At 44.5% G+C, this 24,773-nt stretch overlaps 1 long non-coding RNA gene across 1 annotated transcript; it reads right to left on the reverse strand.

Annotated features, from left to right (window-relative positions):
- Nucleotides 1-517: 517 nt before the first annotated feature.
- LOC141370707 (uncharacterized) lies at nt 518-24,223 on the reverse strand. Its single transcript, XR_012374975.1, has 3 exons — nt 24,112-24,223; nt 9,583-9,653; nt 518-832 (listed from the first exon to the last, which is right to left on the reverse strand). It is a non-coding gene; the product is annotated as an uncharacterized lncRNA (long non-coding RNA).
- Between the last annotated feature and the right edge of the window lie 550 nt (nt 24,224-24,773).

Genomic DNA, 24,773 nt, shown 5'->3' on the forward strand with positions numbered 1-24,773 from the left:
AGTAATATTCTATAATCTGTAATTCCTTCATTTATAAATTGGATTATTCCCATAAAAAGAAACTGCCCAACAACTATTGGGCTACCCTGGGGAATGGTTCATTCCCTAGGATACTCCAAAGGTGACCAGTGAGGTTTTTGATTATTCAGTTGTTTGTTTGCTAAGTGTCATTGAGTTCATGCATTTAAACTGCTTAATGTGTTTCAAATTTATTACAGTGAGTATGTTATTGATGTTCAAATGTTGTCCCACCTTTGACCTTTATAGGTTGTTCCTATAAAGTCTTTATAGGTTGGTTCCTGAGCCCTTTAACATAACTGGTTATCTTTGATACTTCTTTGTTTCCTGAAATGATAAGGTGTACCAGGTTCATCTGGCACACTTCCTGTCCCAGACCTGGATTTAACCATTTCTTCAAGGACCCCTGGTTCCTTTTAGTGGGAGCTGGTATTTAGAGACCACAATCTGAGTACTAGGGAGTGTGAACTCCACCCAAAAAGCTAATTTAAAAAGTTTTTATTTACTTTTCCATTTTTTTAATATAAGGAAATGTGTGCATATATATTCATATTCCCCCCACCCTTCTTCCAACCAACTGTAGCATACTATATATACACATCTCATCACCTCTCCCGTATAAAAATATATCCTGGGGCACCTGGGTGGCTCATTCGGTTAAGTGTCCAACTGAGATAGATGATAGATGACAGATATCTCCTGGAGATCACAAAGATAGTTCTCTTTCTTCTTTCTACAGTTGCATACACTCCATTGTTTGGAGGTCCTATGATACATTCAACTAGTCCTTTAATGATAGACATTTGGTTTGTTTCTAAAAGAGGTCAAGAAAGGAGAGAAAAAGAAACAAATTTGGTAAGACAAGTAGAAAACAAATAGCAAGAAGGTAAATTTAAATCCAAACACATCTATAATTACATCAATATATAAATGGAATAGATACTTCAAATCAAAGTCAAAGATTGTCAGGCCGGAATTTTTTTAAATTATTGTTTTCTTTTTTAAGATTCTATTTATTTATTTGACAGAGAGATACACAGCGAGAGAGGGAACACAAGCAGGGGGAGTGGGAGAGGGAGACGCAGGCTTCCCGCGGAGCAGGGAGCCCGATGCGGGGCTCGATCCCAGGACCCCGGGATCATGACCTGAGCTGAAGGCAGACGCTTAACGACTGAGCCACCCAGGTGCCCCTAAATTATTGTTTTCAAGAGATACACTTTAAAATAAGGACATAGGGCTGCCTGGCTGGCTCAGTTGGTAGACCATGTGACTCTTGATCTCAGGGATCTTTAGTTCAAGTCCCATGCAGGACGTAGAGCTTACCTCATAAAAAATAGACTAAATAAAAAATACGGACACAAAAAAGTAGAAAATAAAAGTATAGAAAAAGATATACCATGCAAACACTAATCAAAAGAAAGTTGATGTTACTGTATTAATATTGGACAAAAGAGATTTTAGGGCAGGAAGTATTACTAGAAATGAAGAGCAATATTTCATAATGATATAAGGGTTAGTTTACCAGAAAGATAAAAATTTTGAATTTGAAATGAGGTTAACATAACCTCCAGATATATAAAGCAAAAACTCAAAACTGAAAAGAGAAACAAATTCTCAATCATAATGTGTCATAACATATGTCTCTAAGGAGCTAGTAAAATAAGCGGATAAAAAATCACTAATAATATAGACAATTTAAAGAATATGATTATACTATTCCTACAATTGCATAATTTGCAATTTCCTTTAAACCCTTGTATACTGTTTGAATTTTTACTTCCATAGAAATGTATTTCTTTTATAAAAACAAAAGTTTTGAACAAACACATATAAATTACTCTATTATCAAAAGTACAAAATTATTAACTTTTAACACTCCTTTCAGTGAAATAAGGAATGCAGTATTCCCCCCCACCTCACAACTTCTCACAAATGTTGTTCAGCTCCCCCAGCCTTCACTGTTCTAATCTGAGAGAGTAAACCTACCCTTTTCTTCCCCCAACATTTAAAAAAAAAAATCTTTAAGTAATCTCTACACCCAACATGGGGCTTGAACTCACGACCCTAAGAGTCACATGCTCTACCAACTGAGCAAGCCAGATGCCTCATCCCCCAACATTTTTTTTAAGATTTTATTTATTTATTTGAGAGAGCACGTGTGTGAGCAGGGGGAGGGGCAGAGAGGAAGGGAGAGGGAAAGAATCTCAAGCCGACTTTGCCCACTGAGTACAGAGCCCCATGCAGGGCTCAATCTCAGGACCCTGAGATCATGACCCGAGCCGAAACCAGGAGTCTGACCCTTAACCAACTAATCCACCCAGGCCCTCCTCCGCCAACATTTTTTAAAGTTATGTTCTCTCTTGTGTTTTTTAAGAGTTCAGAGCCCTACGTGGGGCTACAACTCACGACCCTGAGATCATGACCTGAGCCAAAACCAAGAGTCCGATGCTCAACCTACTGAGCCACCCAAGCGCCCCAGGGTGGAAACATTTTTCACCAATCATTCCTCACCTAAGAGAAAAAGCATAGCTTTAAGTCTGTAAATTTACTTATTTTATTTTTTTATTTATTTTTACCAAGTACAGGACCTTCTGGGAAAACGTCTCTAACTTTAAAAAGTCAAAGCAAATAAAAATCAGCAGCGCTCAGAAGGAATGGCTGTGTTCAAGTCTCTGACACTGAGTGGGTAAAGAGCTGACACTTCTGACGATGTCTGCCGCCAAACTGTAAAAGAGAATAAGGCATACAGTTAACTTGATTACTGATTTGGAAATTTAATTCAGCCTCATTTCCAAGGTTTGTGAATAGCACTTCCCCTGGAACGGCCCAGCCCCAGAATGGAGCACCTTCACGCTTCTTATGGTGGCCATTCCTCTCCTGCCCTTGGTGCCCTGTGACCGGTCAGTCCACAGTGGCCTGCTGTCAGCCGGAATGTCATTGCTCAAGCTGGTCTCTTGGCCAGAGGCAACACTACGAAGTTAAATACACATGCTGTCTGTGGTATTGGGAGGTAATTAGAAATACTTGGGCTTCATAGAGCTCCTGGCCAGAGCTCCTAAAACCCTTGTAATTTCCTAAGGGTTAAGAGCCATGGGCACAGGGCACCTGGGTGGCTCAGTTGGTTAATTGACTGCCTTCCGCTCAGGTCATGATCCTGGAGTCCCAGGATCAAGTCCCGCATCGGGCTCCCTGCTCGGCAGGGAGTCTGCTTCTCCCTCTGACCCTCCCCCCTCTCATGCTCTCTTTCTCATTCTCTCTCTCTCAAATAAATAAAATCTTTAAAAAAAAAAAAAAAAGAGCCACGGGCGCATTCTTTGTTATAATTATTTGCATTTTCTGAGCTATAAAGGGGGAAAGAGCCATGGGCGCATCCTTTGTTATAATATTTGCATTTTCTGAGCTATAATATTTGCATTTTCTGAGCTATATTATGTTATTCATAATAACCCCAGGGTTTTTGTTAATGAGGTGACATTTGGAAAGCCCCTAAGGAAGGGGGGCGCTGGTTTCCAGAAGAACCAATTGTGTGATTAGAGGGTTGGAATTTTCAGCTTCACCCTCAGACCTCTGGGGAGGAGAGAGGCACTGGAAGTTGACTTAATCACCAATGGCCGATGATTTAGTCAATCCTGTGAAGCCTCCATAAAAACCCTAAACAACAGGGGTTCAGAGATCCCCAACACTGAGGTGCTGGGAGCGTGCATGCCCCATCCCCATACCTTGCCCCCTGCATCTATGTCTTCCATTCGGTTGTTCCTGAGTTGTGTTCTTCATAATAAACCAGAAAACATAAGTAAACATTTCCCTGAGTTTCTGTGAGCTGGGTTCTAGCAAATTATCAAATCCTATGATTGTAATGGATGTGGAAAATACTTGTATTCATATTTTATTCAACATCAGAAAATCTACTCTGCAGAAAAATCTTGTCAGTGCAAAATATGCAGAAATCTTTCAAGCAAAAGACACACCTTATTCTGCATCACAGGATTCCAACAAGCAAGGATCCTTTGAATATAAGGGATGAGGGAATGCTTTTAGCCAAAGCTCATCTCTCATGCATTATCAGAGAATTCATACTGGGATGTATAATCCTAAAATAAGTGTAAGAATTGTGGGAATGGGGGCGCCTGGGTGGCTCAGTTAGTTAAGTGTCCAGCTCTTGATTTTGGCTCAGGTTGTGATCTCAGGGTCGGGCTCTGTGCTCAGCGGGGAGTCTGCTTGAGATTCTCTCTCTCCTTCTCCCTCTGCCCCACCCCCTGCTCTCTCTCAAATAAATAAAATCTTAAAAAAAAAAAAAAAGAACTGAGGGAATGCCTCAACCCTAGATCATCCCTTACACTAACAGAGAATTTATATGGAGAGAGGGTAACTGTGTACTAAATACGGGGGATTGTCTAAAAGATCATCTCTTACTTTCCATCAGAGAAACCAAACTAGGGGAAAACTCTGAATACCATGAATGTAGGATGTCTCTCCCCATGTTTACAAAATCCTATTTGAACACTAGGAAATTTACAGTGGGGAAAACCTTATGAATGCATTACATGTGAGACAAGCTTCCCTTAGAATATTGAATTTATTCTATGTTTGAGTGCTCACACCCGAGAGAGACCTTATAAATGTAATAACTGTGAAAAGCTTTAATCATAGCTCTTCCCTTATTGCCATCAGAGGAGTCCTATTATGGGAGGACAACCCTGTAGATGTCCTAAATGTGGGACAGTTGTCAAGGTGGACATCTTATTAAAGATCAGATCAGAGAGGGTGCAGTCACTGCAGAAACAGTATGGAGTTTCTCAAAAAATTAAAAATAGAAATACCATATGACCCAGTAATTGATTACTGTGGATTTACTGAAAGAAAATGAAACACTAATCTGAAAAGATATACGCACCCCTATGTTTATTGTAGCCTTATTTATAATAACCAAGATACGGAAGCAACACAAGTTGCTTGAAATTATCCACAGAGGAATCCATAAAGGAATGGGTAGAGGCACCTGGGTGGCTCAGTTGGTTAAGGGTTTGATTCTTGATTTCAGCTCATGATCTCAGGGATCAAGCCCCAAATTGGGCTCCTTGCTTAGCAGGGAGTCAGCTTGAGATTCTCTCTCTCCCTCTGCCCCTTCCCCACCCTGCCCCCACTTGCACACATGCTCTCTCTCAAATAAATAAAGGATAAAATCTTCTTAAAAAGTAGAGGAATGGGGGCGCCTGGGTGGCTCAGTTGTTAAGCGTCTGCCTTTGGCTCAGGTCATGATCCCGGGGTCCTGGGACTGAGCCCCATGTTGGGCTCCCTGCTCTGCTGGGAGCCTGCTTCTCCCTCTCTCTCTCCCTCTGCCTCTGCCCCTACTTGTGCTCGCTCATGCTCTGTCAAATAAATGAAGAAAATCTAAAAAAAAAAAAAAAAAAAAAAGTAGGGGCGCCTGGGTGGCTCAGTCGTTAAGCGTCTGCCTTCAGCTCAGGTCATGATCCCAGGGTCCTGGGATCGAGTCCCGCATCGGGCTCCCTGCTCGGCGGGAAGCCTGCTTCTCCCTCTCCCACTCCCCCTGCTTGTGTTCCCTCTCTCGCTGTGTCTCTCTCTGTCAAATAAATAAATAAAATCTTTAAAAAATAAAATAAAATAAATAAAAAATAAAAAAAATAGAGGAATGGATGAAGATGTGGTATGTGCATGTGTGTACGTGGGTGCCCGTACTGGAATATTACTCAACCATGAAAAAGAACGAAATCTTGCCATTTGCAACAACTTAGATGGACCTAGAAGGTATTATGCTAAGTGAAATAAGACTGACGGAGAAAGACGAATACCGTAGGATTTCACTTATATGTGGAATCAACAAATGAACAAACAAAAAAAAAGCAGAAACAGACCCATAAATGCAGAGAACAAACTGATGGTTGCCAGAGGCAGGGTGGGCAAAATGGGTGAAAGGGAGTGGGAGGTCCAGGCTTCCAGTTCTGGACTGAATAAGTCACGGGGATGAAAGGCACAGTGTAGGGAATGTAGTCGACAGTATTGCAATAGCATCAGGCGGTGACTGACGTTAGCTACGCTTGTGAACACAGCATAGGGTGGAGTTGACCAATCACTATGTTGTACACCTGAAACTAATAGAACATTCCGCCAAAGAATCACACTAGAAAAAGATCTTACCAACGTCAAAACTGTGAGGAAATCTTTTGACCAAAGTACACACCTTCCTAAACAGTCGGAAATTCATAGTAAGAAAAATCTTGGTGTTTTTTTTTTCCCCCTCTCACTCCCAGCTGCCACCTTCTGCAACACCTCCAGCAAAATGACAGTGAAACCCACAAGTAAGACTGCACCAGCCGTGAGGTTCACCCACACGCTCCACTCTCTGTTTATAGCTGCCTCCTTCTTGCTTCTCAGCTGCCCGACTCATAGATTTTTGTCTGCAGAAATAATATTTGGAGAGCAGCACCAAAAGGATATGCCTTCCATCTACTTCTCCGATTTTTGCTAATATCTGACAGTGTACCGGACACTTACATGCTTTGACCAAATTGCTTTGACCCCTTGTGGGGTCGCTTTCACTGAACTGCATTTGGCATCATACCCTCAGTAAGCATCCAGGTGGGCAAGAAGCAGTGGACGTAGGAAATGACGTTTTTATCGAAACGATGTATTTCTGTGTGTTGTTTATCAGTGTCTTCTTTAGGACTCCCCAGAGAGATATTTCTGGTAAGCTCAAGCCAGGAAAAGCTGTCCTCCTGAGCAACTGGTCTGTTTCTAACTTACGGACACCAGGCATCTTATAACTGCCAACTCAACAAATATTCAAATAAAAACAATCTTTTGAAGAAAAGACCCAGCATATGTGATTTTCATGTCACTGCCAATTATTTCACCAAATAAATGAGCTACAATTAATCTTGGAATAAAATTGTTCTATTGCCGATCATGAAACCTTCCAGGGACTTTAAATGCCGTGGAGAAAATTGTTTGGTTTAAGTATTTCCACTCACAAGAGATATTTATGCTTCCAAATCAATGAGGAGGAGGATTTATTTTTAGGAATTTTTCCTCCTACTTTTCCTTTTCTAACCTACTCATATGATTTCAAGGATTTTGCTTTTAGTTAATTGATAAGAAACTGAAGGTGATGACAGGTAAATAATAATTCAGAAATTCTGCTTGTGGTAAGGCAGAGGAATTTCTCAGGTAAAGAAAGAAAATGAGTCACAGGGGCACCTGGGTGGCTCAGTTGGTTAAGTGTATGCCTTCGGCTCAGGTCATGATCCCAAGGTCCTGGGATCAAGCCCCACATCAGCCTGGTTCTCCCTCTCCCTCTGCTCTTCCCCCCTGCTCACTCTCTCTCTTGCTCTCTCTCAAGTAAATAAAATCTTAAAAAGATAAGAAAAGAAAAAGCCTCAGGGTCTATGAGGCTCCAGGGATTTTACTCTAAGTATTGAAATGTTAGTTGGCTGATCTACTTGATATCAGTAACAATTAATGTGCAAACACTGGTATGATCATTTATGACCACTTTAACTTCAGAAATTTTGTACTGGAGAGAAATCCCATGAAGTATGTGCAAAAGCCTTCAGCCATTGGGGCTGAAGAAAATGAATCACAGGGGCACCTGGGTGGCTCAGTTGGTTATGTGTCTGCCTTTGACTCAGGTCGTAATCCCGGGGTCCTGGGATCGAGCCCCACACCAGGCTCTCTGCTCAGTGAGGAACCTGCTTCTCCCTCACCCTCTGCTGCCACTCCCCCAACTTGTGCTCTCTCTCCGTCAAATAAATAAATAAAAATCTTTAGGGGCACCTGGGTGGCTCAGTCGGTTAAGTGTCTGCCTTCAGCTCACGATCTCAGGGTTCTGGGATCGAGCCCCACCTCAGGCTCTGGAGTCTGCTTCTCCCTCTGCTCCCCACTTGTGCTCTCTCTATCTCTCCCTCAAGTAAATGAATGTGAGATAGAGAGCACAAGAGGGAGCTGAGCAGGGAGCCCGATGCAGGACTCGATCCCGGGACTCCAGGATCATGACCTGAGCCGAAGGCAGTCGCTTAACCAACTGAGCCACCCAGGCGCCCCAAATTAAATCTTTAAAAAAAAAATCTTTTAGAAAAAAGCCTTCAGCCGAGATTCATATCTCACCGCATATCTGAAGATTAATTCATATCCATTGCTATCATATTACTCTATGGTGGAAGGAACTTTTAAAATGGTATTGAGGGGACCTGGCTGGCTTAGTCAGTGGAGCATGCAACTCTTGATCTCAGGGTTATGATTTTGAGCCCCACGTTGGGTGCAGAGATTACTTTTTTTAAATTTTATTTCTTTAAAAATTTTATTTATTTGACAGAGACCACAAGCAGGGGGAGCAGCAGAGGGAGAAGCAGGCTCCCCGCTGAGCAGGGAGCCCTACGTGGGGCTTGATCCCAGGACTCTGAGAGCATGACCTGAGCCGAAGGCAGATGCTTAACCGATTGAGCCACCCAGATGCTCTGGGTGTAGAGATTACTTAAATCTTTAGGGGTGCCTAGGAACTCAGTCGGTTAAGCGGTTAAGCGTCCAACTCTTGATTTCTTCTCAGGTCATGATCTCAGGGTTGTGGGATCGAGCCCTAAGTAGGGCTCCACACTCAGTTGAGATTCTTTCTCTCTGCCCCTTATCCAGCTCACACTCTCTCAAATAAATAAATTTTAAAAAATAAAATAAATAAATAAAATATTTAAATAAAATAAAATAAAATAAAATGGTATCAAATGTGAGAAATCCTCAAAGATTTTCCTCCTCTGTAGTTATGCTCCCAGGTAAAGGTAAATAAATCAGAGGGAAAGGGACTATTTTGTAATACACCATCGTGAAAATCCAAACTTCCTATAAAATCAGAAATGTATTTGCTAAAACTAAAATTATAATATTGTTTAATGACCTTAAACTTAAAAATAACTTTTAGTGCAAAAAAGTATACACACACATTAACCTATAACCATGTTTCTAACATTATATCATCTTCCAGATCTAATTACTAAAACTTTTTATTCTATTGAAGAAATAAATAGCCCTAGGGCACCTGGGTGGCTCAGGCCATTAAGCATCTGCCTTCAGCTCAGGTCATGCATGATCCCAGGGTTCTAGGAATGAGCCCTGCGTCAGGCTCCTTGCTCCTCAGGGAGCCTGCTTCTCCCTCTCCCTCTGCCTTCTACTTGCTCCCCTTGCTTGTGCTCTCTCTGTCAAATAAGTAAATAAAATCTTTAAAAAAAAAAAAAAAGAAATAGCTTTTAATTTCATGGTAAGTTTTGAAGTTGTGCTTGGCCCAAAAAATGGTAGTCCAAACTCTTTACCATTTCCTCTTTGTTCTCCAACATCAAGCTAGTCATGATTTTTTTTAAAGTAATCTCTATGCCCAATATGGGGCAAGTTTATAAAGAATTCCTAGATCACCATTCAGAACTTTTTTTTTGTTGTCCATTAAAATTCTATAATCACTTTTTTATTCAGTGTCTGAAGCTCCTAGGTTATATTATATACATTGTTCATGAAATCATTTTTTGGGCACATTCAATGAAAACGTTAAATAAGAGATTAACTTACACTTAATCGATCACAAGCCAGTTACAGATTTCTTAGTTTCTTGTTCACTCTTGCTGCTTCACTTGACTAGCCTTGAAAAAAGAAAAAAAGATTAAAAAGAAGAAGACGAAGAAGAAGAAGGGATTAGTGGGAAATTCTGGAATTACATAACATTTCAATATTTTAAATACAGTCAGTTCTTCTATAATGCTTGTTTTGAAAGCACAGATTTGTTCCATTGCAGTTGCTATATGGGGAAACAATTTGAACATAGGACAAACTGAGTTTGATTGTATATGATTTCATCCATTAAAAAAACGAATGAATGCAGAAAGCCACACCCAACATAATCAAGCCACGTTGGGGAGAACACAAAGGCACGTGCACACATCTTGAACATTGCCTGCCCATCCATTCTTGATGTGACAAATGTCCATCCAAGTTCAGATAACCCTCTTTCCACCACTTCACAAAAAATCAGAAGTTTGCAGGCACCCTTTGGATACCCACTTCCACAAGCACACTTTTGCAAGGTAAAGAGAACCATTTATTGTAGTATTTACATGTTCCCTAACCAATGAACACATGTAAAACGGTGCTACCATTGTTGTTACTGGATTCCTATCCATCTTTGTATATGTCACCGACAAAGTTTCAGGGGGCAGTTTCCCAACCCATCTTACCACGCACGATGTTTTAGGAACACGTGTCAACGTGACAGCAAAACCGTGTTGTTACGGGTGGTGCTAATAAAGCTCATGGGCTTTTAAAGAACCCAGTCATCTGGATTCAACCTTTTGCAAGGTTGAAATGCGGGCAAAAATGTGAACAGAGTGAAACTTCTATAACGTCATAAAGCTAAAGGCGTTATTCTATCTTACAGACTTATTTTCACAATAGGATTTGCACATGCCCATCACAGGGCAACAGACAACCTGAAGGTGTAGCTCATGACTATCCTACAGCTTCCTGCAGCTTCCACGTTCTCCCGGAAACAGATTTCATTGTCTGCACTGCATGTTGTGCTGGAGGAAGAGAACCCAGAGACCAGGATAAGAGGGCGTCTTCCAACTGAATGCAATGATTCATACACAACCAGCAAATGCGTAGCCACCACATTAGTCCAATGTTTAGAGAAGTGGTCTTATGACTTTTTTGAGCAGACATTTCTGTTAGTAAAAATAACTTCTGAGCACTCACCTTCAATGTGTATCATATATAGGTTCTATTACATGATACATTCATGCATTCATCTGCTTCCAGCCTTTGACTCTCAGGAGGAATCTAGAATATGCACAACGCTCTTCCTTCCACGTGTCCTGGTATGAGGGGGAGAGCCCAAGAGCAGGAAGGAACTGGAAGTTACCTTATTTTTGCACACATATATTTGAAGGGTTTTCTCTCACTGAGATGAGTTTTGGAAATTTCGTAGGCTACTCTAGATATATTGTTGAAGCAACAAGTTTCAGGAAAAACCAACAAAGCTTGATAATGTGTAGATGTAAAAAAAAAAAAAAAATTGTAGGGTAAGCAGTGTGTTCAGACCCACACAGAAGATGAATCTGATCGGGGCACCTGGGTGGCTCAGTCAGTTAAGCAGCTGACTCGGTTTCAGCTCAGGTCATGATCTCAGGGTTGTGAGATAGAGCCCCGTGTCAGGCTCCAAGCTGGGTGTGGAATCTGCTTGAGATTCTCTTTCTCCCTCTCCTTTTACCCCTCCCCCTCTCATGAACTTTCTCTAAAATAAATAAATAAATCTTAAAATAAAAAAAAGATGAATCTGATCAAAGATGTCAGAGATCGGGCGCCTGGGTGGCTCAGTTGGTTAAGCGACTGCCTTCGGCTCAGGTCATGATCCTGGAGTCCCGGGATCGAGTCCCGCATCGGGCTCCCTGCTCAGCAGGGAGTCTGCTTCTCCCTCTGACTCTCTTCCCTCTCGTGCTCTCTCTCTATCTCATTCTCTCTCTCAAATAAATAAATAAAATCTATAAAAAAAAATAAAAATAAATAAATAAAAATTAAAAAAAGATGTCAGAGATCTCCCAAGTGCATTCATCATTGCATATTTGCACTTCTCGAGGTCTCCTGTAGGCCTTGGCTTCTCGAGGAAATTGGCATGAATCTGAGGGAGACTGTTCCATAGAAAAGCTGTGGTCTTAAACCCTGAGAAGGTCCTAAGCCCTGAGAAGCTCCCACTAAGAAATGAACAGGACTGCTGACCCTGAACATGAGATGGCCCAACCAAGGGATAAACAGGGATCTGAAGAGGGAGTCACCTACAGGGATTGTGAAAATCCAGACAATGTGAGCATGTTGATTTTTCCCAAAAGGTACAAGCAATCTCCTTGTCCATTTTTTTTCTCTTTTTCAACTCACCACTCTTCTCGCTTCGCCTGCCAGGTGTCAAGTTTACCCCATATTAATTTCTGAAGTTTCAATGACTATTTTTCTTTCTAAGATTTAAAGATTTCAGTTTGTTTCTTTTTACCATCACCTGTTTCAGCTTTCTTTCTGATTGCTTTTTTTTGAAGACTTTTTTTTAAGTAATCTCTATACCCAATGTGGGGCTTGAACTCACAACCCCGAGATCAAGAGTCACATGCTCCACTGACTGAGGCAGCCAGGCGCCCCTCTGATTGCTTTTTAAATACTTTCTTGCTCTTGGGCACCTGGGTGGCTCAGTTGGTTAAGCAACTGCCTTCGGCTCAGGTCATGATCCTGGAGTCGCGGGACCGAGTCCCGCATCGGGCTCCCTGCTCAGCAGGGCATCTGCTTCTCCCTCTGACCCTCCCCCCTCTCATGTGCTCGCTCTCTCTCTCTCTCATTCTCACTCTCTCAAATAATCTTTAAAAAATAAACAAATCAATGATTTCTTGCTCTTTTTTAAAACAGAAGTTATTTTTTGTGTCTCTCTGAGCATGCCACATACACTTATTTCGAAGTCTTTATCAGTCTGTTCCAGAGTGTGAATTTGGAGTTGGATACACATTCCAATGTTTTATTTTCTTGGAAAGTTTTTGTTTCTATTTTTTTTTTCCTCTCTTATTCTGTGCTCACGTCTCCACCCATCTAGTGGTCTTGCAGTTGCTTCCACCTGCCCCCCTGACCAAGCCATAGTCTTACAATGACATCGTGGTCTTAAGAGTTATGCAAAATCAGGTAATATGCCAACCGGTGACTTGGTTGTGAAGCTTGTCTCCGAATTCCTACATCCCGTCTTGTAGCCTATGGAATGCCATCTCCCCAGGTGGCCATCAGCCATAGTTGTTTATTTTTTCCCAACTTCCTTTCATGACCTATTCTGCCCCTCAATTCCAGCAATGAGCCTTCTGTGGAACATTTTTAGTTCTCTTCATCCCACAGGATTCAAAATCCCAGTCACTCCCACTGACTTCCGACCAGAACACAACAAACCCAGGGCTGCATTTCACTCTCTGATTTATATTTCCGCTCTTGGAATGTTTCATCTCTTTCCTTCTTGATCTTTTCCATCTTCAAGTATTCGTCTATTCTTTGAGTTTATCCAGGTATTTGGGGTTTTCTGCTTCAATATTTTATGTGTCACTGCTGTATGTTTGGAGCAGAGAAGGTACCTCAAAGCATGAGCTCTCTGTCTTCTCCCTTGCTGTTCTTCTCTGCCCTGGGTTTTCATGTCTGGTGGCTACTGAGCAGGGAGGGGCAGTTTTGCCTCTAGGGATGCAGTGGTGTATCTAGGTGTGAGTTGATAACCCACCATTTACCAGATGGTTTAGTGAGCTGCCAGATCTTTAACAAGATAGATGAGTAAGGCTCTCACAGGTAGATTATTTCTGAATGACTTATTAGATTATGAACCGACTCTCTTTCATGCCTGGAACCACCAAGAGATCTTGGATGACAAAATTAGAGCGGTCTCAACCAGATTTAAATGATCTCCCATATTAAGTCATTACTTCAGAGGAATGCACAGCAACCAAGTTGTTTTTGAGTGATTTTGTAATCACCAAACTCGATTATGAGTTTATTAGGTCATCTTATCCTAGGATACAGAACACTGAGAAGCATGGCACAGACTTACTGAAGAATATCCAAGCCTGTGAAGGACTGGGGTAAAGCTTGTCACAAACAGCTAATCTTGGTGACCACCTACAAGTAGGATGTCTCTTCTTCAGGAAGTTCCTTTTCCCCAACCCAAGGCAGGGCCTTCACCCACCAGAGCGAGAGAGCCCACCACCTTTCTACAGAAAAGCAAGTATGGCACAGGACTCAAAAGCATGGATTTGGGGATCTAAGTGTCTGAGTCGCAATCCCAACTCTGCCACTGGTTGGCTTTATGAAACTGGGCAATTGCTTTCATTTTTCTCATCTCTTGAGAAAGGAATAGTAATTGTTCTCCCTCCTAGAATTACCATGAGCATTCAGTGCAATCATGTGTGCAAACTGCTGGCCTGGAACAGTATGTCTGTTCCTTTAATCAATTAATAAACACAGATTTACCATATGATCCAGCAATTCCACGTCTAGGGATATCCCCAATAAAACCAAAAGCAGAGACTCGAACAGGTATTTGTACACTTATGTTCACAAGAGCCAAAAGGTGGAAAGAACCCAGGTGTCTCTCGATATATGAATGGATAAACAAAATGTGGTATATACACACAATGCAATATTATTCAGCCTTCAAAAGGGAGGAAATGCTGGGGCGCCTGGGTGGCTCAGTCGTTAAGCGTCTGCCTTCGGCTCAGGTCACGATCCCAGGGTCCTGGGATCGAGCCCCGCATCGGGCTCCCTGCTCCACGGGAAGCCTGCTTCTCCCTCTCCCACTCCCCCTGCTTGTGTTCCCTCTCTCACTGTGTATCTCTCTGTCAAATAAATAAATAGAATCTTTAAAAAAAAGGGGGGGGGAGGAAATGCTGACACATGATACAACACAGATGAGCCTTGGGGACATTATGCTCAGTGAAAGAAGCCACTCACAAAAAGACAAGAGTATATGATTCCACTTAGATGAGGTTCCTAGAATATGGATCTGTCCCATTCATAGAGACAAACAGTAGAAAGGGCGTTGCCAGAAGCTGAGAGAGGAGAGGAGTGGGGAGTTAGTGTGCAAGGGGTGCAGAGTTTTGGTTTTACAAGATGAAAAGAGTTCTGGAGGTGGATGGTGACTAAGATGGTGAATTTCATGTTATGTGTATTTTGCCACAATTTTAAAAAAAGAAAAGAAAAACCATATGACAGAAATTTCTGTTCATTTCTCTGTTCAATAAACTTGTATTGAACAAACATTCTCCAGATCCTCTGTTAGGCACTATTGCTCCCCAGAAGAGCTAATTAGACACTGGCCCTGCCCTCAGAGGAGGAGCGAGTCAGACATCTAAACAGTGTGTAACATAAAGTGCAAACAGAGTTCTGGGTGATAAAGACCTTTTGGATGGCCTGAAAAAGTGGCCATCAAGCCTTGGAAGTTTGGGAGGGAGCCATCTGAGCAACTCTGGGGGCCTGACATGTCCTGCTGCATTCATGGCCTTGCACTTGGCTCTGCTGATTCCAGGTGGCAGAGGGTCTGCACCAGCAGCCAGAAAGGGTCAGAAAAGAGCCACAGAGGGCTTCTGGGCCTGGTGAGGTGTTTGGACACTCACTTGTAGGCACTGGGAAGTGACTGAGAGGTGCTGAGCGGGGACTGACTCCATCACACCGGAATGAGAACCACGAGGCAACAAAAGATCAGTGATCCTATTTGTTCGTTGTTGTTTCCCGACTACCTAGCAACTGGTAAATAGCCAAAAGTCAAGTGTTTTCAGGCCTGCTCAGAAACAATGATACACATGGGACTGTGAATCTTCAAATGCTTATTCAGACCCAAATTGCTCATAATCGGAAGGAGTACTTAGATATTTTCACACAAATCTCAGTCTGACATAAACCTGTTACTTTGTACCACTCCAGCACCAAAGAACATTTCTCTATTCCTTTTTCTCACGGTGTTTCAAATTGAGCTTTATTGATTACGACCTTGCAACTCATCTTAGTTAAGTAGCTTTGAAATTAAAAAGACATAACCATCTTCGCTTAGTGTTCAAGCACCTTGCATACTGCCAGTGAATCAGGAAATGAATACTTCATATAGTCAGCTACACACAAACCTGGACTTGTCAGGGACTACAGCCCAAACCTTGAAGCTCTTCCCAAAGATCCCCAAGGAATACCCCAAAGCATCCTTAATGCTTTGCTGTACTTCCTGTTTTTACCAGGCTGCAAGGAATTCTCACCAGGTTTTCCAAGACAACCCATTTCCTAAAAACAAATATCCTTCTTAGGCATCCCCCTCTTGTTTGCCATGTCCATACAGAACAAGAATTTGCCAGATGCTTATATGTCTCATATTAGGCAAGATATCAAACAACAACAACAACAACAAAAAAAACCCAATCCTTATTTCTCACAGAAATTTCAGAGAATCTGCACCAAATAACCCAGAAAGTGTCTTCTTGCAAACAAGCCAGTATGGTTTTGAGATTTGTATTGAGTGAAGTGAAAAGACTTAACAGAGCACGTCTCTATGTGCTGCCGTGGCTTTGACAAAAGCACCTGCAGGATTTCCAGCACGATTTGCATCCTGGGCCTGGAGAGTCTGAAGGCTGGGGTTTGGATCACTCAGTTTTCTCTCTGCAACTTCAAGTCAGCACCTCAGCTAAGCTGTCAATTCTGTGAGCAAGAACTAGCAGCTACTCCATGAGCTTTCCAAGTGACAAAGTGTGGACAGGTTATTTCGCCGCATTTTGTCCCTGGTTGACAGAAGATTCTGACCCTTGCTCTCGTTGTCTAGAACAATGATTCTCAGTTGGTGGTGATTTTGTGCCCCAGAGATATTTGGCAATGTCTGGAAACATTTTTGATATGATGACTGGGGCTGGGAGAAGTGGGGAAAGGGTGCTATGGCATCAGGTGGGGAGAGGCCAGGGATGCTGCTAAGCATCCTACAATGCACAGGGCTGCCCCCCTCCCACCCCCAAAGAATTAGCCAGTCTGAAATGTCCAAAGTGTCAAAATAAGGAAATTTTGGTCTAGAATTAGAATCCAAACACTGGAGTGCCTAGCATTTAGTCCTCTCAGAAAGTCAAATTTTCTGCCCACCAGGCGCCCGGGTGGCTCAGTCGTTAAGCGTCTGCCTTCGGCTCAGGTCATGATCCCGGAGTCCTGGGATCGAGTCCCACATCAGGCTCCCTCCTCGGCGGGAAGCCTGCTTCTCCCTCTCCCACTCCCGCTGCTTGTGTTCCTGCTGTCTCTGTCTCTGTCAAATAGATAAATAAAATCTTTAAAAAAAAAATATTCTGCCCACCAAAATCATTCTCTTTTTGTAGTCATGGGGGGGGTTATTTATACCAAAGTGCAAGGTTTGTGATACAAACCCCAGCCCGCAGACTCTCCAGGCCCAGGATACAAATCATGCTGGAGATCCTACACTTCCCAGGCTCCTTCACAGTTCAGTATGACCATGTGACTAGTTCTCACCAACAGAATGTGACCTGCAGAGATTGCAAGCTGAGGCTTCCAAGAATCGTCTTTCCCCTTCTGCTGGCAAGATATAGATGACCACTAGGCTATGTTAGAACCACATATTGGATCCTGGGTCCCTGAATCACCATATGGGAAAAAGCCACCCATCAACTAAGAGCATATGCTGCAGTCCGTTATGTGAATCAGAAACTTTTCTTATGTTTGAGCCAATACATATCTTTGGGTCTTTTTGTCATGGTTGCTTAGCTCAACCTTTCTTTTTTTTTTTTTTTTTAAAGATTTTATTTATTTATTTGAGAGAGAGAGAATGAGAGATAGAGAGCACGAGAGGGAAGAGGGTCAGAGGGAGAAGCAGACTCCCCGCTGAGCAGGGAGCCCGATGTGGGACTCGATCCCGGGACTCCAGGATCATGACCTGAGCCGAAGGCAGTCGCCCAACCAACTGAGCCACCCAGGCGCCCTAGCTCAACCTTTCTAATAAGCAGCCATTTCCCAAAAGCCCATTTTGGCCCTAGGTGCCTTGGGGACCTGAGACCCCTGAGTGGGGCAAACATGGTGGGGATCTTTGTCCCTAAAGTTAGCTTGGGTTCCTCCTCCTCTAACCAGTAGGGCTGCATGTGTCAAAGCCCACTGTTGAGGGGCCCTTGCTTTGCTCGGTGCAGCACTGACTCTGGGAGTAAACTGTGTTATGATCCCAGCTCTGTATGTTATGATCCCAGGTCTGTGTGACTTTGGTTACGTTTGAAAAACCCCTGGGAGGGATTTGGGTGGAGCATTCCTGCCGCGGCTGGAGCAAAGTGTTATCAGAAATGAGGAATGGGTGTTGCTCTGACAGAAGGCATCGCCATGTGCACATTCTCTTAAACTGAAATCTTCCCAGTGGGCCATCTTGCCTACTGCTCTCAGCCAGGGAATCAGGGTGTAGCCTCGGGGTGTGAGCATTTCCCGAGTTCTGTTCCCCCAACCCCTCTCCCACCACTCCTAGCATTGGCAGCGAGGGTTGTCCAAAACACGATGGGGGAAAATTCTCTGGCTCCTGAAATCTGCTGTGTGCTGAAGTTGGAAAATTTTCAGCAAGATAAACCGACTAACATGTATCTCAATTAATTCCTCTCCAGTTTCTACGGTCTCATCTTAGTTTATTTAGTTCATGGCACTTATCACACTTGTTTCTTGTCCATCTCTCCTACTAGAATGTAAGGTCCCTGAGGGCGGGGATCTCGTCTGTCTGGGTCCCCATCTTGCCCTTCACATTCAGCACAGTGCCTGGTGTGACCCCTGCTCGTGACGTGTGCGTGAAAGAGTGCCTTTTGCCAAAGCTTGGAGCATGCTGCGTTTCGCTGAGGGTCCCTTCCACTTTTTCTACACATGCAGTGACTTAAGTGTCTGTGGACACTTCTTTGAATCTGCTCTTGCTTGCATCAACCTTGCAGAAGCCCCTTGAAGTCTCTGAGACCAAAGGCAGCTTTCTCCAAATTTCAGTGTGATCTCCCACTGCTTTTCGTTGTTTCAGTGATAACTGGGAAGAAGGGGATTCCTGGTACAAACAGAGGAGTCAAAAGCAGAGAGACATAAACTGATAAGACAGTGGCCACTCTTCAGAGATGGTGTTCATAGGCTCACCTCCCAAATGTCTCCCACGCATTCCATAAGTATTTATTTATGGGCAGGGGCTCTAGTCACTCTCTGAAACCCAAAGTTCCAAGTCCTGATGTTGACCTGTGGGGTAGCATTTGCCACCAGTGACTACTCTTTCCTATCTGGAACTCTCTCCATCACTGGCTTCCACAGAGCAATCGTCCTAATCCGTGCTTCTTCCTAATTTTGTTGCAGGGTGGACTGGGGAGACTCCAGGGCCCGGGGGTCTTGACCCAGCTCATCCCAAAGGTGTCACCCAAGGTTCCTGGTCCAGTCATGAGAAAGAACTCAAGGACAGATGCACAACGCAGCGAAGTGACACAAGTGGGAAAGTTTATAAAAGCAAAAAGTACATTTTGAGATGTGAGGACAAATGGAGAGAGAGAGGAAGGACAGAGAGAGTGTGTGAGCTGTACACCCTGGGGGCTGGGTTTCTTTTATTGACAGTCATTAACTAGGGGGCAGGATATTCACTACTTAGAGGGGAGATTCAGGGTTTCGTGCTTTTTCTTCTTTATTTGGTCAGGGGGTTCCTGTCAGGGCAGCCGCCATCTCGGGCCTGTCTGGTTTGATCTGGCTTCTTGTGGAGTGCTGCCCCTACAGGCCTCCGAACTTCCCGAGAGCTGGCCATGATTTCCTCGCTGTTGATATCCTGTTAGAACCTAACTAGCTGCCTACTCTAACAGTTTTGCCATTTTCCTCTTTGACATTGCCTTTAGATTCTCTTCAAAGCTCCCCCTTTCTCCTCCAGCACGTGAAATGACACAATGCCCCCACTGACCTGCCCTTGTCCATTTTCTCATCCCAGGTCACCTCATCCACTCCCCTGTGTGTTCAGTTACTGCTAAATGTGGTTGTTCTCGACTGCACGTCTCCAGTTAGATCAGGGTCCCCTGCCAATTCTGCATCCCCCGCACCTCTCTGATACTACCACTCCATCCTGACCACCCTCGCTTTGGTTCCAGCCCGCATCTCCATCCCCTTACCTCTAGTTCCGCACTCCCATCCACTACCTCCACATCTCCTCTACACTTATCTTCCCACAACACAGCACTGTCATTTCACTCTCCGACTTGAACTTTTCAGCACTTCAATACCTTGACTGCAGGATTAAGCGCTAAATCCTTGTCACCTAAGGCCTTTCATGGCCAGGCCCCTGCCCACCTCTCCAACCTCCCTGCCATCCCTTGCACCCATATTCCAACTCTATGGGACCACTGCAGGTGCCTAAAGTGCCAAGCTACAGCATGCAGCTTCCTCATTGCAGAATACCCCCTCTTAGCCAACCTAGAAAATTCCATCTTTAAAGTTTTACTTGTTAAGTAATCTCTACCCCCAACATGGGGCTTGAACTCACGACCCTGAGATGAAGAGTTGCATGCTGCACCAATGGAGCCAGTCAGGCACCCGTCACCCATCTTTAAAAAGCATTTCACTTGGGGGCACCTGGGTGGCTCAGTCGGTTAAGCGGCTGCCTTCAGCTCAGGTCATGATCTTGGGGTCCTGGGATCGAGCCCCATGTCAGGTTCCCTGCTCAGCAGGGAATCTGCTTCTCCCTCTGCCTCTCCTCCTGCTCACGCTCTCTCTCTCAAATCAATAAAATTAAATCTTTTAAAAAATAAATAAATTCCATGACACACAGCAGGCTTTCAATATATGTCCCGTGAATATTATACATACATGAACTCCATGAAAGGGGCACCTTGCGGTTCGGTACATTGCTGTATCCTCAGAGCCTAAAACAATGCCTGCTACATAACAGTCATTCAACAGATATTTGTTGAATCTCTGAGTGAATACAAATAAAAAGGTACAACACCAAATGCACATCATAGACACAAATTCTAGAGATCGACTTTCCAGGAGGCTATGAACCCATGGAATTTTTCTGCAAAGCAAGCCCAAGGAGACATCACTTCTCCTTCCCCTCAATGGCCAGATACCAGCCGAGCAACGTCAACTGCCTCCGGGGCCTCCCGGATGACTCACCGGAGAGCTTTCTTGGGGAGGAGTGGGAGGAGGTGACGGTTGACAAAAATAACCACAAACACTCGAAGCACCATCAAGCCTGTCTGGGGGGTGAACAACAGGGGCGGATCTCAAGGTTTCTTCCAGGCAGGGCAAGGCACCATCCACCCTTCCAGCACAAGCGGCTATCAAACACTCCCCAGGTCAGAGAGTCAGACAAACCTAGGGTCCATGAAATTAAATAGCCCCTGCTCCTAAGCAGTTAGCCACTGGTGTTATATGTGCACGTTCTTTGTAAACTGTGAAGGAAACACACACGTGAGCAGCGATGATGACACATCATTAAGTTGATCATTCCCTCTGTGTCTTTTTAAATTTTTACAAAGGGCTTTCCCATACGTTATCTCATTTGAGGATCACACCAACCAGGAGAGAAGGGCAATTTTACAGACGAAGAAAAAGACTCAGAGAGAATCCGTGATTTATACAGAGCATAATTCTCAAAGTGGTCCAAACACCAGCAGCAGCAGCATCACCTGGGAACTTGTTAGACAGGCAGGTACCAAAGCCCAGGGAGGTTAAACCACCTACTGGAGGTCACACAGCTGGTAAGTGGTTGAGCAGGAAGCTACAACCAGGCCTGTGTGATTCAAGCCCTGGAGCTCTCACCACCCATACCACTATGGCAGGTTAAGAAGGAAGGCTGGGACAGGGCCCTGTGACAAGTCACATGGGTCTCTCCCCTAAGGCCCAGGCTGCTGGGAAGAATTCCAGGTTGGGGGTTAAGAGCCTAGGATCCGGGGCGCCTGGGTGGCTCAGATGGTTGAGCGTCTGCCTTTGGCTCAGGTCATGATCTCTAGGTTCTGGGATCGAGCACCACGTAGAGCCCAGCGCCGGGCTCCTGGCTCAGCGGGGAGTGTGCTTCTCCCTCTCCCTCTGCCTCTCCCCCCTTGCTCATGCCTCTTCCTCTCTCTGTATCTCTGTCTCCAATAAGATATTTAAAAAAAAAAAAAAGAGCCTAGGATCTGCTAGTCTCCAACTGGCTGGGGAGCTTCCAGCACAGTCATCCCATTGCACTTGGCCTCTGACAGCACTGAGTCAAGACAGATTATGGATGGGGAAGTGCTTTGGAAAATCATAACATACATCAGAAAGAAGTGAAGTGCTGTTTGGATTTTCAAGACTGGTGCATAGATCATGCCTGTGTCTCCCGGCACCTCAGAACTTGGGACTGGCTCCCAGAGGCTCACAGAGGGCCTGGGGTGGTGGAGGTCTTACTTTCTGTTGTGTCTCTTCAAACACCCACAGGTGCCCTGCAGAGAGGGCAGGGAGTTGCAGCCCAGGGCTGGGCCCTTGTGGGGACTGTCCTCTATTGCCCGGCGGTGTTACGTGGGTTATGTGTCTCTTCTTATACCAATCCACGAGAAAGGGAAGAGCACAATGAAAGAGCACAAGCAGAACAGTGGTCTCCCAAAGACGTCCACGTCCTGTTCCCCAGAACTACTGAATATGTTACCTGACAGGACAAAGAGACACTGCAGATGGGATTAAGTTAAGGATCTTGAGATGGGGAGATTATCTTGGAATATGTGGGTGGGCCTGATGGAATCACAAGGGTCCTTATAAGAGGGAAGCAGGAAGGTCAGAGAGAAGAGACGTGACAACAGAAAGAGAGATCCAAGTGATGTAATTGTTGGAAGAGGGGCGTGAGCCAGGGAATGTGGGCAGCCTCTAGAAGCTGAGAAAGGACACAGATGAGCCTCCTGAAGGAACGCGACTCTGCCAACACCTTGATTTTGCCCAGTAAGACCCACGTCGGACGTCTGACCTCCAGAACTGGAACATAATAAAACTATGTTCTTTTAGGCCACCAAGTTTGTGGTGTTTTGTTATAGCAACAACAGGAAATGAATACAACAAGCCCATAGAAAATGAACAAAACACATGAACAGGCATTTCACAGAAAAGGAAATGCATGGGCCGGCAAACAAATGAAGAGATAGTCAACATGTCTTAGTTAGGGCTGCCATGACAAATTGCCATGGATTGGGTGGCTCAGAATAGACATCTCCATCCCAAAAGGGGGAAATAGGAAAAAGGGATGGGGTGACAGGTCCTAAGCAAGTCCAAAACCTAGCCTATGGTATTTTGTGATGGCAGCCTAAGCTGATTAGGACACCAGTTACTGAGGAGATGCAAATTAAGGCCCCAGCAAGATTCCATTTTAATTGGCAAAGTAATTGGGGGACAAAAAATGAATACGCCTATCAATAACCAGCATGGGAGAGAAGAAGATGCAGATCAGGGGAGGGATCTCTCATATGATGCCGGGGGTGGGGCGGCACTTTGGTGGGAAACAATCCAGCTTTAATCCTAAAGCTAAACAGTTCCACTCACAGAGCTATACCAGGTGTATGACAAGAACACACAAGACCGTTCATAAAAGCACTCTCCACCATATCGAAAGGCTGGAAACAACTTGAAGAGCCATAAATGGGAGAGTGGAGAAATAAACCAAGGGATGTTCATAAATGGACTACTGTACACCATCAAAAATAACGCAGTATAGTGATGGGCTGCAACAGGGGAGATGCTTACCAATGTAATATTAAGTGAAAATAGTAGCTCTGAAAAAAATTACATAGGGCAACATACCGTTTGATAAAATTAAAGACAATAGAAATGAAAAATAAACAGCCCTTTAGGAACACACATAAATGCAGTACAACTCCCTACAGGATGTGGAAATAGACGGAATGGGCAAAACAAGATTGGGCATGATTTGAAAAGTTAGAATCTGGACAATAGAGACATTTGAGTTCACTATACTGGTCTCCCTCGTTTTGTGTATGTCTGACATGGCCCATTATACAAAGAAAGTTTAAAATAATATAAAGAGGAAAGCGGGGAATGATGAACACGGGAATCAGGAGTTGGGACAAAGGGCTGGAAGAGAATCCTACGATGAAATGGTTGGCGTGGCTTTGTTCTGCTTTGGGTTCCTGGGCACTGATGACACAACTAAATAGCCACATTAAAGGAAACCGGGCATGGAGCAATGGAAAAATAATTAAAGAAGTAGAGGGGGGAAAGTATGAAGTCAGCTTTGTACACAGTTCTTAGCGGCACTTGGTGGATGCGTCCCTCTGGTGTCCTGTTTGCACGGAGGTACTTGGAACTCATGGAGACCTGGCCCCTTGTCCCGCTACGGGCTCTCCTCCTGGTCAGGGGCCATCTCTCTCATCTGCGTTCCTGACAGGCCGAGAGTATCCTTTCTGGAAAAGGCCTGGGCAAGGTGCAGGGCTTCGAGGTTCCTGAGAAGAGCTAGTGGAATGTTTGGGATCTCACAGAGGTGGTCGGCTTGTACCGGCAGACTTTCAGACTAACATATAGGGGTTCACGTTCGTCCCCGGCCCGTGTCATCATCAGGGACCCTGATGCATTTACCTGGTCGCCGAAAGAAGGCATCAGGTGTCGGGAGAGCTCCTGAGAGAGAAGCTGGCTAGCTGGGCACCCCTGCAAGGACTGGGGTCTTCCTTCGAAAGGAAAGTGAACCGAGACGCTGAGCCCCCTTTGGCGCATGCGTGTCCCTGCGTGCGCACGCATGCGTGCGTGCGTGCGTGCGTGCGTGCGCGCTTCCAGGGTTCCCACAGGGCCAGTTCTTTCAGTGACGCCCTAAATCCCTCAGTCGAGGAGTGGTTCTGTCTGTTTTTGCAGCCTTAATGAGACCTCAGGAGAGAAAAATTTACTTCCTTCCTGCCCATGCCCCAGCTCTTCTCAAAGTGCGGTCCCCAGACACACACACCTGACTGGCAGCGTCCATATCCCTGGGAACTCATTTAAAATGCCACTGGCCCCCATTTACTGAATCAGAGACTGTGGGGATGGCGCTCGGGGATCTGTGTTTTAACCAGCCCCCCAGGGCACCCGGATGGCTCCTCAAGGTTGAGGATCACTGGTTGATTTATCCCATGCTTGGCCTCCCAGTGTCACCACCTTCCCCAACAATATTCCACAGGTCATCGCTTTCAGGACCTACTGTCACCTAATTTGCCCTAAGAAACCCCAACACCGGTCACTCTAATCCCTCCCTTCTTGGCTCTGGCGTT

This window comes from Callorhinus ursinus, unplaced genomic scaffold (assembly GCF_003265705.2).
Source record: "Callorhinus ursinus isolate GAN/ISIS: 27379988/994484 unplaced genomic scaffold, GSC_fseal_2.0 scaffold43, whole genome shotgun sequence".
In the NCBI taxonomy this organism is placed as follows: domain Eukaryota; kingdom Metazoa; phylum Chordata; class Mammalia; order Carnivora; family Otariidae; genus Callorhinus; species Callorhinus ursinus.